Consider the following 16,257-nt stretch of genomic DNA (forward strand, 5'->3'; position numbering starts at 1 on the left):
AAACATTTTATGTTAAAGCTATTTTGAAAAATTAAATTACATGGTTCATTTCCGAAGCAAGCTCCTGCGAGAGATGTGGGTAGATATGCAACGGAGGTAAAATGCAGATTAATTTGAAGCAATGATATCTGATGTAACTCAGATTTTAAGGGTTTTCGTTGTGGAACCTCTCATAAATGTAAATTCAATATACGATTCAGTGATCCAAAATATGTTTCTAATGACTTATAAATCGATGGTCTTAGACTTGATTTCGTAAAATAATTACATAATCATAGTGACTTGTTTCTATACCATTAACTGCTGCTGTGGCTTATATATTGTATCGTATTGACTAATTTTTACACTTTTTTCCTGCTACAATATATTAGTGTAAAAAAAAAAACTGGTCAAAATGTCAGTAAAATCATTCTTTTCCTTGAAAAACATAGCAGATTCCAAGAATAATTAATGGAGTTAACTGCAACACTAAAAGTGGTTTTGTTTGATTCACATTTATTATGGGAACCTTGCAACCAATAAATCTACAAGTAATGTGGTAAATAAATGTATTCAAATAGCCAATAAGCCATATGGTCTCTATCTGTAATTCTAAAGTGAAATAGCCTTTCGTTTTTGTTCGTTTCAATATTTTCCCCTAAATTTACACAAAGGGTTATCTGCTCATAGTCTTCCCTAATTTCAAACTAGTAGACTATGGAGGGAAAGCAGCTGGTCAACAGCACCTACAACTAACCCTTGGGCTACTCTTGTCTTCCCAGAGTTTGACCGTCATTGTTTAGCATACCTACAGCTCAATGTGCAGAAAATGGCCGCAAACCGTGAACCCGAATACTCACACTATAACAGACCATTCCTAACCAAACTTTTCTAAAACCATGGCTAATGATCTTATAAGGAAATATTTTAATCTTGAAAAATGTTCCGATATAAAATTAATATTTGTAAGAATGTTCAGAAGTAATAAAAGTAAGTTAATATTTTTTTGGTACATTAATGAACGTGTTATAGAAAAAAAAATTACGATCATAATAGATAACAGAAATTTCGATTCACTAGGAGAGGTTAATTGCAATGAAATATCAAAACTATTCTAGGTCAAGATCGTTTCTTTTTAAATTTTGCGCGAAGCTACACGAGGGCTATCTGCGCTAATCGTTCCTAATTTAGTAATGTAAGAGTAGAGAGAAGGCAACTAGTCATCACCACCCACCGCCAACTCTTGGGCTACTCTTTTTATCAACGAATAGTGGGATTCACCGTTACTTATAACGCCACACGGCTTAAAGGGCAAGCATGTTTGGTGTGACAGAGATTCGAACTCGTGACCCTCAGATTACAAGTAAAGCGCCTTAACCATCTGTCCATCTCAGGCCGCTCTAGGTCAAGACATTGGGTTTAGAGGTTTAAATAATAAATGAAATGAATTATCCAGCAGTGATTATTATGTAAAAAGAAGACCAATTTACTAAACAAATGTTATTACTAAAGGTTGGTGTTATATTTTAAATTTGAAACAGTTCCTTATCTTAACTACATAATTAACAAAACTGATTTACTTAATTTCCAATATATTAAAATATGCGATAGAAATAAGTGTTTGTTTGTTTTCGAATTTCGCGCAAAGCTACTCGAGAGCTATCTGCGCTAGCCGTCCCTAATTTAGCAGTGTAAGACTAGAGGGAAGGCAGCTAGTCATCACCATAACTCTTTTATTAGCGAATAGTGGGATTGACCGTCACTTTATAACGCTCCCACTGAAAGGGCGAGCATGTTTGGTGCGATGGGGACTCGAACCCACGACCCTCAGATAACGAGTCGAACGCCTTAGTCCACCTGGTCATGGCGAGCCCCAGAAATAAGTGAACTATTAAGGAAAAGTCAAGAGGAAATGAAGACACTTTACACTGCTAAATTAGGGACGGCTAGTGCAGATAGCTCTCGTGTAGCTTTGGGTGAAATTCAAAAGAAACCAAAACCTAAAGAGGAGGTGGATTCTGAAATTGTTTTATATTCCTTCATTCGCATTTTATCCATAAAATAAACCATTCTGAACGTTAGTACTCTAAGCCAAGCAAACCAAAATATCTGGGCACCTGGTGCTATCTCTGCATGGCATGAAGGTAGAACATAATACATAATACCACGAAACAAAAACATGAAAACCAAAATATTCCTACTCTGATTTTAAATGTGTCAATAAATCGGAAAATTCTGACATAGCCGTTCGACTATATATTATGTACTGTCCAAGTATCTACTCTAAGGAAAATATAACTCTTAAGCCTCACACAGATGTGTTTATCTAAACTGTGTTTCCACATTAAAGTGATTTTGACGGTATAAGATTTTTTATTTCCTGTCAACGTTGCTCTTTGAGCTTGAATCAACCATCACTCAAAATGAATGAGCTCGATGACAAATTTCGTATCGTATGGAGTCACTAACCAGACGCTATTGCGTCTAGAGAAGTCACGAGATGCTGAGTCAGTTCCATCTTGTTGGAGTTGTGTATAAAGACATCAAATGTCGTCGCGTAATTGTTGTCATTATAAGGTTTGAGCAGTTCCAAAACGTCAAAACTACTTTTGGGTTTGAACAGAAGTTCCATTCTATTGACAACATAAAGTAGTGTATATCAAAGTTCATCACAAAATTTGTGTCATCATAAGATGTGAACAGCTGCAGTAGTTACGAGAGAGAACTGGTGAATGTTTGCACTCAGATCTTACGTACAGAGTATAGCCTGCAGTGATAACATCGACTGTAACCAAGGCCCAGCTCAGTGATATAATAAATAAATACTTTAACATATGAAGTTAGCTACCTGGACCTATACAAATACATTCTCTTAAGCAATAAGTATACAGCATCTCGGTAGATAAATGTCTAGAACTGATTATAAGTAGATGGAAACAAAATATATAGGTAGTTTCTATACCTATAGTATGGTTCCCTGCTTTCCTCATGAAACATAAAATTGCCATAATGTTATCACTATTCAAAATTCATATGGGTATGAATTTTAATCAAGATATTCTTGTTCATGTGCTTTTTTTATACCTTACGAATGTTACCTGAGAGTACATTATCTGATTTAAAACAAAGGGTATATAGTAAAGTTTGTTTGTATAATTGTACAAATTAACATAAAAAATGCTCGAAGTTTGCGAATAGAGGTAAGTTTTTATTTGGCGTTTCACTGTTATCTTAATTCTTTACCTGTTTTTAAAGCAATGAATCCCCTTATTTAGCCACAGTTCTTTAACTGGTTTTTAAGTCGTGAATTCTTTTATTTAGCCACAGTTTTGCGTGTTTTTTTAAGTCGTGAGTCCATTTGTTCAGCCACAGTTCTTTATCTCTTTTTCAGTCATGAATCCCTTTATTTAACCAAAGTTCTTTACCTGCTTTTTAGGTTGTAAATCCCTTTATTTAGCCACAGTTTTACCTGTTTTTTTAAGTCATGAGTCCATGTATTTAGCCACAATAAAACCGAAAGATGTAACCGCCTTATTCATTTATTTTGTAATAAAAGTCATTCACTACTTTCTCTACATTTATCGCAAGCTTTCGACTATATCATTATTATTGCCCTGTAAACAGTTATTTGTTTGCATCACAAGCACCAACAATTAAAAATGTGTAGTAAGTTTACTTTCAAGGGTGTATGTTGACATATCTCACATAATTATGCAGTTATTTATCTTTAAAATCATTTTTATTAGTTTGCATGACGAAGAATGAATGATAACAAGAACTAACTGTATTATTCTGTATTCGGATTTATAGAGCAGAATATTTTGGCTGAAGGACTTTGGCGTGTTTGTCATGCTGTGGTTGAACTGAAGCACTGTCAACAAAAATTATTTTCGTTCTGGGTTGGGCGTGACCTAGTGATTAGTCTTGGGAATGCGGATCGAAGGGTTTTGTGTATGAGACGTGGTGCTGTTAAACATGCTCCAGTCTTTCAGTAGTGATCGCTATTCGAAATTAACAGTCAATTCTATTATTAGGTTCAAAATTAGTTATGCCCGTATTTGAACCTCAGAGATCTCTTACTAGGTCGTTTAACCCAGGTACATGTAATGTTTCATTGAGGTTGAAACCCTGATTCTACTTCGGATAGCATAGTTCCTACGTTGATCAAAAATACAAAAAAATGATCTTCAGTCATTTCACTTTACAACAGCATTTGATAACTTTGTAATATTAAAAGTTAAGGTATAACTATACAATATTCAGGGAGATTTTTTTTTTAAATATGCGCACATGTAAGACTGTTTTAAATCAATAGCTTTATTATATTTAGCCAGGTTTGAGCTCTGTTTAGCCTTAAAATAAAAGTACTGTTTTATCTAATAATGACAACAGCATTTGGATAAGAATTTCAATGCAGAGTGAAAATAATACCAGTTTTTATTAAATTTAAAGCCTGGAATTTAAAGTACAATGGAATAACGGAATTCTGTCTATATACGGAAAAATCTTACATATAATATCATCAAATAAATAGAAAGTAATACTGCTTGGAACATTCTTTTAGACTTACCGTAATGTCAAGACATCATTTGAGTGATGCAATTTTTTTGGCAAGTAAAAATAATTACTACTTTGAAACAACAGATATGTACTCAAAGTATCCCATAATTACCGCTTTGAAGCTACCGGTATGTTGACACTAAACTATCTTATAATTACTACTCTGAAGCTACTGACACGTTGACACAAAGTATTTTATAATTACTACTCTGAAGCTACTGACACGTTGACACAAAGTATCTTATAATTACTACTCTGAAGCTACTGACACGTTGACACAAAGTATCTTATAATTACTACTCTGAAGCTGTCGATATGCAAACACAAAATATCTTATAATTACTACTCTGAAACTTCCGATATTTTGACACAAAGTATCTCATATCGTTTTAATTTTCCTTTTACAATACAGTATTTTGATTAACTTTTACTAACAAAGATATATTAATTTTTCAAATACAAAAACGGAATGTTCAGGAGGACCAAGCAAAATTTTCCTATAAAGAAATTACCAATTATTTATTATTCTTAACTGTACATGTTAATATGATCTTGGTATAATTTTTCAGTAGAAGATTCAGTAAAAACAGTTCCAACTTGTCTATTTCAAACAACCATAGTAGTTTTTCCAATCTATCAACATTTATGATTAATGTTTCTACTGGTACTGATATTTGGCCCGGCATGGCCATATGGTTAATGCACTCAACTCGTAGTCCGAGGGTTCCGGGTTTGAATCCCCGTCCTACCAAACATGCTCGCTCTTTCAGCCGTGAGGGCATTATCATGTGACAGTCAATCCCACTATTCGTTGGTAAAAGAGTATCTCAAGATTTGGCGGTGGGCGATGATGACTAGCAGCTTTCCCTCTAGTCTTATACTGATAAATTGGGGATGACTAGCGTAGATAACCCTCGTACAACTATGCGCGAAATTCAAACAGTAAGGATATTTAGCGAATATTAAGAATGTCTTTTTTCTGTATCTACAACGCAGCATTGAAACATCATCAGTTATTAGTAGAGTTCCATTTCAAAGCTCTGTTCTAATTTATTGTTGGTTTTAAGGTGTTTTTCATTTTTAAGGGACAAATAAAAGGTGTGAAAATAAATTAAAGCATGATAATTTGAAACTGTCAACAATCTGTAAATTATACAGAGAAAAATAAAAATATAGAATGAACATGACGTACATATCATCAGATCACAAACTTACTTCAGTGCAGTAAAACCTCGCTCGTGGTGAATATCTTAAGTTATAAGTGCGTGTAGTCATTTAGAGTTTAATATGATAGACTGTGGCTCAAAGAGTTCAAGGTTCGAAACGTGATTCACTAATGCACTTTCAACTATAGACGTGTTAAAAAAAGTGACAGTCCTTTCTGGTGGCCTGGGATGGCCAGGTGGTTAAGGCACTCGACTCGTAATCTGAGGGTCGCGGATTCGAATCCCTGTCGCACCAAACACGCTCGCCCTTTCAGCCTTGGGGGATTATAATGTGACGATCAATCCAACTATTCGTTGAAAAAGAGTAGCCCAAGAGTTGGCGGTGGGTGGTGATGACTAGCTACCTTTCCTCTGGTCTTACACTGCTAAATTAGGGACGACTAGCACGGATAGTCCTCGTGTAGCTTTGCGCGAAATTCTAGAAACAAACAAGCATTCTGGTATTCTGTTCAAAGAGCAGGATGAGGCTGGTTATTAGTTAAAAACTAACACTAGATGTTTATGATACAGCCGTTTAGCTCAAGAGTGTATAAAGTGTAGTTTAGGTTGAAACATTCCTACTTTATAATAGCACTGAGCTAACTGACAACACTAGTATATCGTGACGTTTAACGGCCAAATTATGTCAAGTTGCAAACTTTCATGACAGATTTATTATAAAAATCAAAACAAGAAAAAAGGAAATAATATCAATATATTGTAAAAATATATATTTCATAATGGTTTTATTGGTTAGGCTTACAATACTACTATTCGAACACCAATTTTTTTTCAACTGATGCATCAGTATCATCAGATGTTTCTGTATATTAAGGAAGTTTATTCATTAAGATTTATGTAAAATAATTTTTGGGAGAACAATTTTTATAGAAAGATCCATATTGAGAATTATTTAAGTTAACTGTAATCAAATAATTTTTTTGCAAAATTAAAACAATTCTCGAATGCGATAACCTTTGTTTCAGAACATTGTATTTTTTAACCCGTTTTAAAGCAGAACGCTTAAAAACTAGGAAATTGTTTAAAGATAGCGACATTCAACAACTAAAACGAGTTACTATTTTTGCTGAAAGTAGAAACTTGCGATGAGAATCTGTATGATTATAGTAATCAGTATTTCATAACTTTTGAGCCAAGCCTGTCCTAATTTTAACCTTTTAAAGTTGGAAATGGTATTTGAAGTCGCGTTATTTTGACTTTAATGTGTTTTTTAAATAGTTCGTAATAAACCGTTTTTGTGTATTTTATTGTTTTTAATGACTATGATATATTTTTAATCCGTGTATTAGTTTAAGCCATCGACTGGATTTTATCGTTTACTTGTCTTCGTGTTGACAAGTAAGCACTGTGCATTTGCGAACATTTGTAAATGTTATTTTGTTCTTATGTTAAAACGTAGAATTCAAAGTTATTTCTTCTATTTGGCATTGATAAAAACATAACGACTAATGTTATAAAATAATATAATTGAGGAAAGGTGTGAGATGTATATTGTTATATAGATGATGCAGCATGGTTTTAAACGATGAGGTATCTGTTTGCTCGAGAATGTTCTGGAAGTGAGAAGCTCTTGTTGAACATCTATCTTAATGCCATTTAAAGTATGAAACTAACTCAAATCAAATGTATGGCAGTTTCGTTTATCCGTTAGCTTAGGTCGACCCAGTGATTAACATGCCGTACAATGAAATTTAGGTGCTGTGGTTCCATCCTGTTACCGTAAAAAACAACAACAAACAAACAAAAAACCACTCTTCGGCTCAGTAAGTGTGCTATGAAAGTGACGATAAGTCTCATTATACGGTGTGACAAGAGTAGGCCAGGAGTTGGCAGTGAGTGGTGTTGACGAGCTGTCTTCCTTCTGATCTGTCTCTATAATCAAAAACGGTTAACACAGAAAACTTTCGTGGAAGCTCATAAGTCCAAACTCTTAGTTCTGAAGCCAATGATTTGCGTCTACTGTCGATTAAACCAATAATGAACTTAAAGAGAAGTTCAAGAAACTTTCAAAACATTTTCTAACTATCGCTCTTTACTCCAACTTACAGTTCAGTGAGCTGTATGTAAATCTACTAAACCTTGTCTTCTCAGAAATATTATATATAATCATTCATTTACATTTAGTACATACACACTTATATACGAACCTATTTGCTATAATGTAAACCCATTTTGCTAACTCATTATAATTCTGAGCGAACTACGTGTTTTTGTTTTTGTCCAATTTATCTTCTGGTGAGCTTGGATTATAACTGTAATTGTCATATTGTTAAGAAGACATAAACTGCATGAAATACAAGTAGTAATATATTTGTATGTTTAAAAATGCTAGCGCAAAACAACAAGAACAAAGAAACAAGCAAATTAAAACAGCATTTGTGGTTTCAAAACAAATATTGCATTATAACATGTTCACAGGAATGAATCTCAAGCCCTTGCATTCTGGCGCAGATAAAGATGATTATGTGTTGTTTTCTCATGATTTTAACCACACGTCGGGTGAGTAGAAAGACGAACACTGAGTACATGTTTTCGTGATTGTTGAACGAAAATATCAGCCAGATGTCCCAACCAGACAAAATGAGAGTGTTAATTAATCGTAATGAAAGGAGTTCGTCGGGTTTAAGTACTTAATAATAAACATCTCCAACGTGTAATATATGTGCGTTTTGATTGACATGCGACACAAACAGATACATGTAGCTAATCCGATATATTAATTACAAATAGCATTTTCAAAGTTTTGATAATAATCCATAACGAAGGTCACCGTGAAAAGTATCAGCCTGTCTCATAACGTTGTTTTACACACACGTACACATAAAAAAAAAGAATTCATCGGTCTTGAACTTAGTTCATGCTACGTGATCAGTTTGTTTTTCACCGTATAAATATTCTATCGAATAGTGTGTAATCTATGACCTCAGATACGAAGAGGTTACACTTGTTTAGAAATTTCAGATCCATACATCAGTTCATGTACTGTTTAACGTATAAACAGTCATTATCTGAAGCTCATATATTTTTGCATGTATAGAAAGATTCGTGTTACACGATCTGCTGCACAAAATTGCAAGTTTTTTCCTTGAAAAGCATTTTGTATAAGGTGCTGTAAAAACTAAAACACATAAAAACTATCCTAGAAATATTAAATTCAGTATATAAATAATGATGGTCGGTAGTCCACAGGTAGCTGAATGATAACATTGAGGGTGTATATGACTATTGTACAATTCTGCACTAAAAGCGAGAACTGAAAATAAATATATTGTTATCTCGAACATTATTAAAAATTATAGTTCTCGGTACTGAGACTATAGTTCTCGTAGACATATCGTTGTTTTTGAATTTTGCGTAAAGCTACGAGAGCTATCTGCGCTAGTCATCCCAAATTTAACAGTGTAAAATTCTTGGAAAGCAGTTAGTCATCACCATCCACTGCCATCATTTATGTTACTCCTTTTACCCACGAAGAGTGGAATTAACCGTGCGTTATAAAGCCTAGATGGCTGAAAGGGTTAATATGTTCGGGGTGGCAAGGATTCGAACCTGTGACACTCAGATTACGATTAGAGATTCCTAGCCATCTGTCCACGCCGGGCTTTAGCCGTAATAACGACAAGCAGCAGAATAAAACAAACTAAAGTCATAAGGTATAATACCAACGTTATATTGGTGATTCTAAACAAACTTAAAAATGTAGTCCTAACTATCATTACTTTTCAGGCTGACTGCTACAACTACCATATTACTCACGTTCTCATGATTGAGAAGCAAAACGCCGAGGTGATTACATTTCATATTCGAAGCACCTTGAGAATATCTCGGGAACGTATTTTGATATTTTTGTTTTAGTTAACAAATTAAAATGACACGTTCAAACTGAAGATTGATTTTTGTACATTCTTTATATAACTGCATGTTTTAAAAAGCGGATTCTCATGACAAGAAATCCATTTGAAGTAAAACTGTATCTCAGGACTGCTAGTATGGAAAGTAACACTTTTACCAAAATAAAGCAGAGAACAACGTTTCGACCTTCTTAGGTTATCTTCAGGTTAAGAAAGAGAGAATTTACAACTGACCTTTGTTGGGCACACGTCTCACGGACGAGAGTGTAAATGGGTACGGGACTGTAGGGAAACAAGTATAAACAGACGTGAAATCAAAGAAGCCCTATTTATACAACAACTACAACAAAAATTGAACCAATATGTAGGAACACTTTTATACCTATACTAACAAATAACTTAACATCTAACGGCAACGCCCCCTACAATTCCATACTCATTTAACCCATTTAAAGGGCAAGCATGTTTGGTGCGACCGGGATTCAAACCGGCGGCCCTCGGATTATGAGTCGAACGCCTTAACACGCTTGGCCATGCTGGGCTTATTAGATAATACAATGTTTTATAATTAACTAGTAAATTTAACTACGGCAAATCTAGCACGTGAAAATGAAAAAAAAGAAAGAAAAAAGAGAGAATATGTGTACAACGTGCACTGTCCCCCTCTGTTACAGCGGTAAGTATATCGACTTACAACGCTAAAATCAAGGGTTCGATTCCCGCGGTGGACTCAATAGATAGCCCACTGTGGCTTTCCTATAAGAAAACATACTCACACAAAGTGCACCTTCTTTAACAGAAGAGAAGAACTATTAATTAAAAAAGAAAGATCTATATAAAACCAAAACTTTACAACTCGTAATATTTTAGATGCCACTATGGAGAATATTGTCGTAACTCTTTAAGGTTAAATACAAAAATAACCACGTAAATGAAAGATTTAATAAATAGTTTGAAATTTTTTAATGTTCAATGAAGTCTTTATTGTATTAATACAGCAATCTAATATTTTACCCTACAGTATTGACCTATTGATTCCTGTGTCATGATAATGAATACCTTTGTTATTTAGAAACACTGTCAAAGACTGGATAAATTAATTAATTAGTTAATTATAAACGAAAAATTACTTACTTATAAATAATTATATAATTATTTTCCTTCTGTTAAAATAATTAAAACATACAATTTCGATAGTGTAAACTCAAATTTAGTCTCATAAGTCTTTTCTTTTTTGATTTAGTGATGAACCTACAGACAAGTATCAGCAGGTATTGAATCTAGATAGAAAAGACTGTATTAGAAAGTTTTAAGCATTTCCTATTACCTACTGTATGCTTGCTTGGATCGACCAAGAGTTGTTACTGTTAACTATTGTTTAAGTTAATAAACACAAATCATTTAAATAATTTCACAAATGAAACTCAGGTAATTAACCGATCTTTAGTTTTGAGAATAGACCTGAATAAATTCAAATGATACGGAAAGATCTTCGTATAATCAAAATATTTTAGCTTAAAAATAGTTTACTGTCTGAAAAAATATACTCCATTAGTGGCACAATGATATATCTGTGGACTTATACTAGTAGAAACCTGGTTCCGATAACCGTGATGCACATAACACAAACAGTTCTTTTTGTGGCTTTATGCTTAGTAACAAGCATAAAATATATGTAGTATAGTGATAACCCGTAGGTAAAATTCTTACATGCATATTATAATGATAATACATAAATAAAACGGTTGTTCTAGGTCGTCTTCGATCAAGTTATAAAGCGATGTTCTTAAATGCCTCAGAACATCAGGCAAATTGATCAAATTTTAACTAAAGACACTTTTACACGTTTTCCTAACACGTTAAAGTTCAACTTGTTAAAAAAACAATAATAATAAAGATATTTGAAAATATTTCATGCTTGGCACTTAATACATATATCTAGCATTGTAAAAATATATATATACATTTACTGCTAGCTGATGTACCGTTCAACGCATGGAGAAAACACAGGGTTCCCCCACTTCATGAGTTTGCTCGTCTCAGAGGAACCCTAAGAGTTCAGGCCAAGTGAAGTGTTTAGCTAGTTACAAGTGGACTTATACGATCTTTTGTCAAATAATGTTTCAGATAACAATTTTGTGTTTTTATTATGTTAATACCTGAATGAACACCTGAATGATCCCCCCGTGGGTCAGTGGTAAGTCTAAAGGCTTATAACGTTAGAAAATGAGTTTCGATTCCCGTGGTGGACCCAACACAGATAATCCATTGAGTAGCTTTGTGCCTAACAAGAAACAAATATGAATGGAAATCTCCTTGTTGTTGTCGTCACTTTTCGACTGATCGCAATAAGAACAACAGATATTTTCTTGCATATGGTGTACTACGTGATGACGAGAAACTCACTTGAAGTAAAAATGTATCTCAAGACGGCTGGTATGGATATTAAAACTTTTATTAAATTAAAGTTGAGAACAACAATGCATTTCTCGACCTCAAGATCACAAAAACCGATACACAATTCAAAACAGAAATACACAGAAAAATCACCCATACTGGACTATACATTCCCTAAGACTCAGCACGTGAAACAAAATAAAAATTCAACACATTAATAAACCAAATAAACACAGCCACTAAACTATGCTGAACCGATAAAATTAACAATGAAATAAAAAAAATTAAAAACTTCATCAACACCAACAAATTTCCTCAAAAAGCCGTGGGAAAAAATATACACACATACCTAGGCCAACAACCATAAATCCCAAGATACAACAAACTACAAAATTCTATACTATTGCATACCATATGTTCCCGACATCAGCGAAGAAAACAACAACTGGAAAAAACTTATAACAAAATACAACATTCCAGTAAACATCAAATTTATTCGAAAACTAGGTACAAAACTAAAATCTATACAATGTAACAACTATACTGACAAACACAACAACAACATTATTTGTAAAATACAATGCAACAAATGCCACGACTTCCATATTAAAGAAACAAGCATAAAAATAGAAATCAGACTGAAAGAACACAAAAAAACACCTTCATATGTTTTTGAACACTGCAAATCAAATAAACACAATATAACCATAGAAAACACCCAGATATTAAGTAGGGAAACAAATATAAACAAACGTAAAATCAAAGAAGCCCTACTTGTAAAACAATTAAAACAAAAATTAAACCAGTATAAAGAAACACCTTTATACCTATACTAATTAATAACCTAACATCCGACTGCAACGCACCCTAAAATCCCGTACATGTTTATATTCTTATACCTGAGACATGTGCCCGGCATACTTCTGTTGCTGTTTGTTGTTGTGCTTATTTAATCACATGCATTTGGAACACACATTTTCATTGGATAATGTTTGTTTATTCACTTTTAAATTTTGCGCAAACCCACACTTGGGATATGTGTGCTAACCGCCCCTTATCTAGCAGTGTAAGACTAGAGGAAAGGCAACTAGTCATCATCACCCACCGAATACCTTTGGATTCACCGTTACTTATAACGCCACACGGCTGAACGGGCAAGCATGTTTTGGGGTGACTGGGATTCGAGTCCGCCACCCTCGGATTTCGAGTCGAGCGCCTTAAAAACCTAACTATGCCTAGCCCTGGTAAAATAAAACTGAGTAAGAAACAAATGGATGTAAATGTAAGTCTTTTTGTATAAATACAATTTCTATTGCTTTTCGATTTCCACAGATTATATATATATATATATATATGTAAACGTATGATCATATGATTTACGCCTCCTACTTAGTTCCTACACCAAGAAAACATGTATAGAATTATTACCGTGTTAGGACTATATATTCATAGACCTAAAGGTTCGAGTACCAATGCTACAAGAACACGTTCCGCACGTTGGTGTAACGTGTGCACAATAACTAATGACGGTGAAACTCCACTATTCTGTCAGACAAGAGTAGCCCAAGCGTTGGCTATGAATGCTATTCACTACCTGTTTTTTCTCTAGTATATGAGTACAAAATCAGAAATGATTATGCGCATGTAACCCTTGATTAGCTTTTCGCGAAATTTCAAAATCATACGCACATTTAGGAGCGTGTTCTTTAAGATAAATTGAAAGGCACTTGAGTAATCTTGCATCATTGAGTTAAGAAAAAATCATACGTAATGTAATAAATATTGTTGGAGTAATGGAAGTAGTCCACAAGCAAAAAGGCGAAGAAATGTGTGCTTTTTGGCCACACCAAAGTTTATAGTCTTTAAACGATTATTTACACCAAAAAATAAAATTGTTTCAAACAATTATTTCTCAACTTTCTTTGCGTCGCCATCTAGTGGATGTAAATACAGTTAAGCTATCATAATCAACCATCATTTTACGTGTGATATCGGAGCAGCCATTAGATGTCGTAAAGGTTAAGAAGCAGTTTGCTAGTGCAGGTTAGCGAGTTCTTGTCCAACAGGGGACTTAGATCAAAATAGAGAATGCATACCTCTACCAATAGATCCTGTTTTCATCATAACTAACCCAAATAAATAAGCTATAAAAACAACAACAAAAAACAGGGATGACTCGCTTTGACACGTGATCAAGGTAAGCTTATATAACATAAACGTGATCCAGGTGAGCTTATATAACATAAACGTGATCAAGGTGAGCTTATATAAAACAAACGAATGAGTTCTCGTTTTCAATTAGTATGTGTAGTTAAGTCAGAAAGACTTCATGTCAAACATGTTGACTAATAACATAGTAGATTAGATTACACGAACGTCAGTTTTACATACCACGTGCCCTCTATGCTCTTTTCTTTTGCTTTAATGTTATTTAGATTCTGGACAAAGGCCACATAATTTGATGAAAGAAGCAAACTTGTTATGCTTATTTCTTCCTGTACGTTTTTAGGTATAATTTGGGTAATTAATGAGCTAGATGTTTCGTTTTGATAACTTTGCTAAGAAAATGTATTAAGAACCTCGGACACGAAAAACAGATCTCTGTGGGGGTCACACCATATTTTGAAATATTTTGTCGCATAAGGCGCTGTTTTGTGGAATTGAACTACTAGATTCTACTATACAGAATCTTTTTTCAGATTTAAAGTCCATAAAATGTAGCAGTAATGGTTTTAGAGGTTTTAACGTTTTCATCTACTCCATAATTAATATCATACACCTTGCTTTCTTCTAATCTAATTAGATTTTGACATCTCAGGTCACATGTCCTTCTCAGTACTCTTTTTTCTTCACTTCCAGTTAATATGATTTGTTTTATTTGAGCATGAATTCAAAAGTAAACATCTTCTACAAACATAACAGGTGAAGCAATTTCCTTTCTTTCTATAGTTATGTCCCTGACAAGGCATTTTACAGATTTCATTCATGAATACACTTTTTCTCTCAAAATAATATATTTTAGATTGTGGTATTGGATTATGGTTATATAGTCTGACGTTTCCAAACTGTTTTTAGGCTTTGACGATTTCCCCCTGAATTTGGGTTGGTTTTTCGCGACCGGGGGTCTTAAATGTTTTCTTTCCACGTGCGTCTTTTACATAAATCGTAACGACGAATTCTGGTTTCACCTTGCTTTACCAGTGACACCTGAATTTATTTTATTATTATTTTCAAGCTGTTTGCAGAAGAATAACAAAAAAAGTGTTTGTTTTATTAATCAGTAAAAACAATTTAGTCAAAAGGCTTAGTATGTCCAGATAATGCCGCAAAAACACGTTTAACACTACTAGATCGTAGATTTTAAAAAAATAGACGGTCAAGTCTAACTATTCAGTCAGATAAAAGTACCTCAAGAGTTGGCAGTAAATATTAACTACCTATCTTTCACTCTAGTAGCTTAAACTTCAAAAAAGACTACACACTGGTTGTCCTTCTTGTCCAACATTGTTCAAAATTCTGAAACAAAACATTCTGCTCCCTAGTGGCACAGCGATATATCTGTAGACCTCTATTCGTGGTGCACAGAGCACAGATAGTCCATTGTATTGTTTTGTGCTTAACTTCAAACAAATAAACCGTTAAGTGTGACCAAATCCTCAATTATAGCAATAACTATATAAACAAGCAAACAATAAAAAAACACCTTACAACTGTACATTGTTATTGCAATATAATGCGGTGATTGGAGAAGCCAGCACAAAGACTCGTTCTTTGAAGATTTTATGTCATTCGATTAAATGTACCTCTGACTTTGATTTCGTGACATAATTGTTTATTTAGCACATAACAGCACTCAGTATTTTGTGCTGTAAAAACTGCTTTTTTGCATATTGAGTCTCTTTGTTAACAGCATTAGTTACTTTTGTATATTGGATTTCTATGTTAGTAGATCTGGTTATTTTTGCTTATACTAATAACTTTGATAAAATTTACTAATTAAGCCTCTGTTTTAACAACTTTATTATTTTTGCCTAATGAGCAACTATGTTAACAGCTTTGGTTATATTTGCCTATTGAATCTTCATGTTAACAAATTTGGTTATTTTTTGTCTGTTGAGTCGCTAGTTTTAAATATTTCACTCTGTTTATTCCCTGATTTAATAATACTGGAAAACATACAACTTTAATATTTTATAATGTTATAATGATTTCTCATGTTTGTTTCAATACGATTCCTTAATGTC

This window comes from Tachypleus tridentatus, chromosome 13 (genome assembly GCF_004210375.1).
Source record: "Tachypleus tridentatus isolate NWPU-2018 chromosome 13, ASM421037v1, whole genome shotgun sequence".
NCBI lineage: Eukaryota > Metazoa > Arthropoda > Merostomata > Xiphosura > Limulidae > Tachypleus > Tachypleus tridentatus.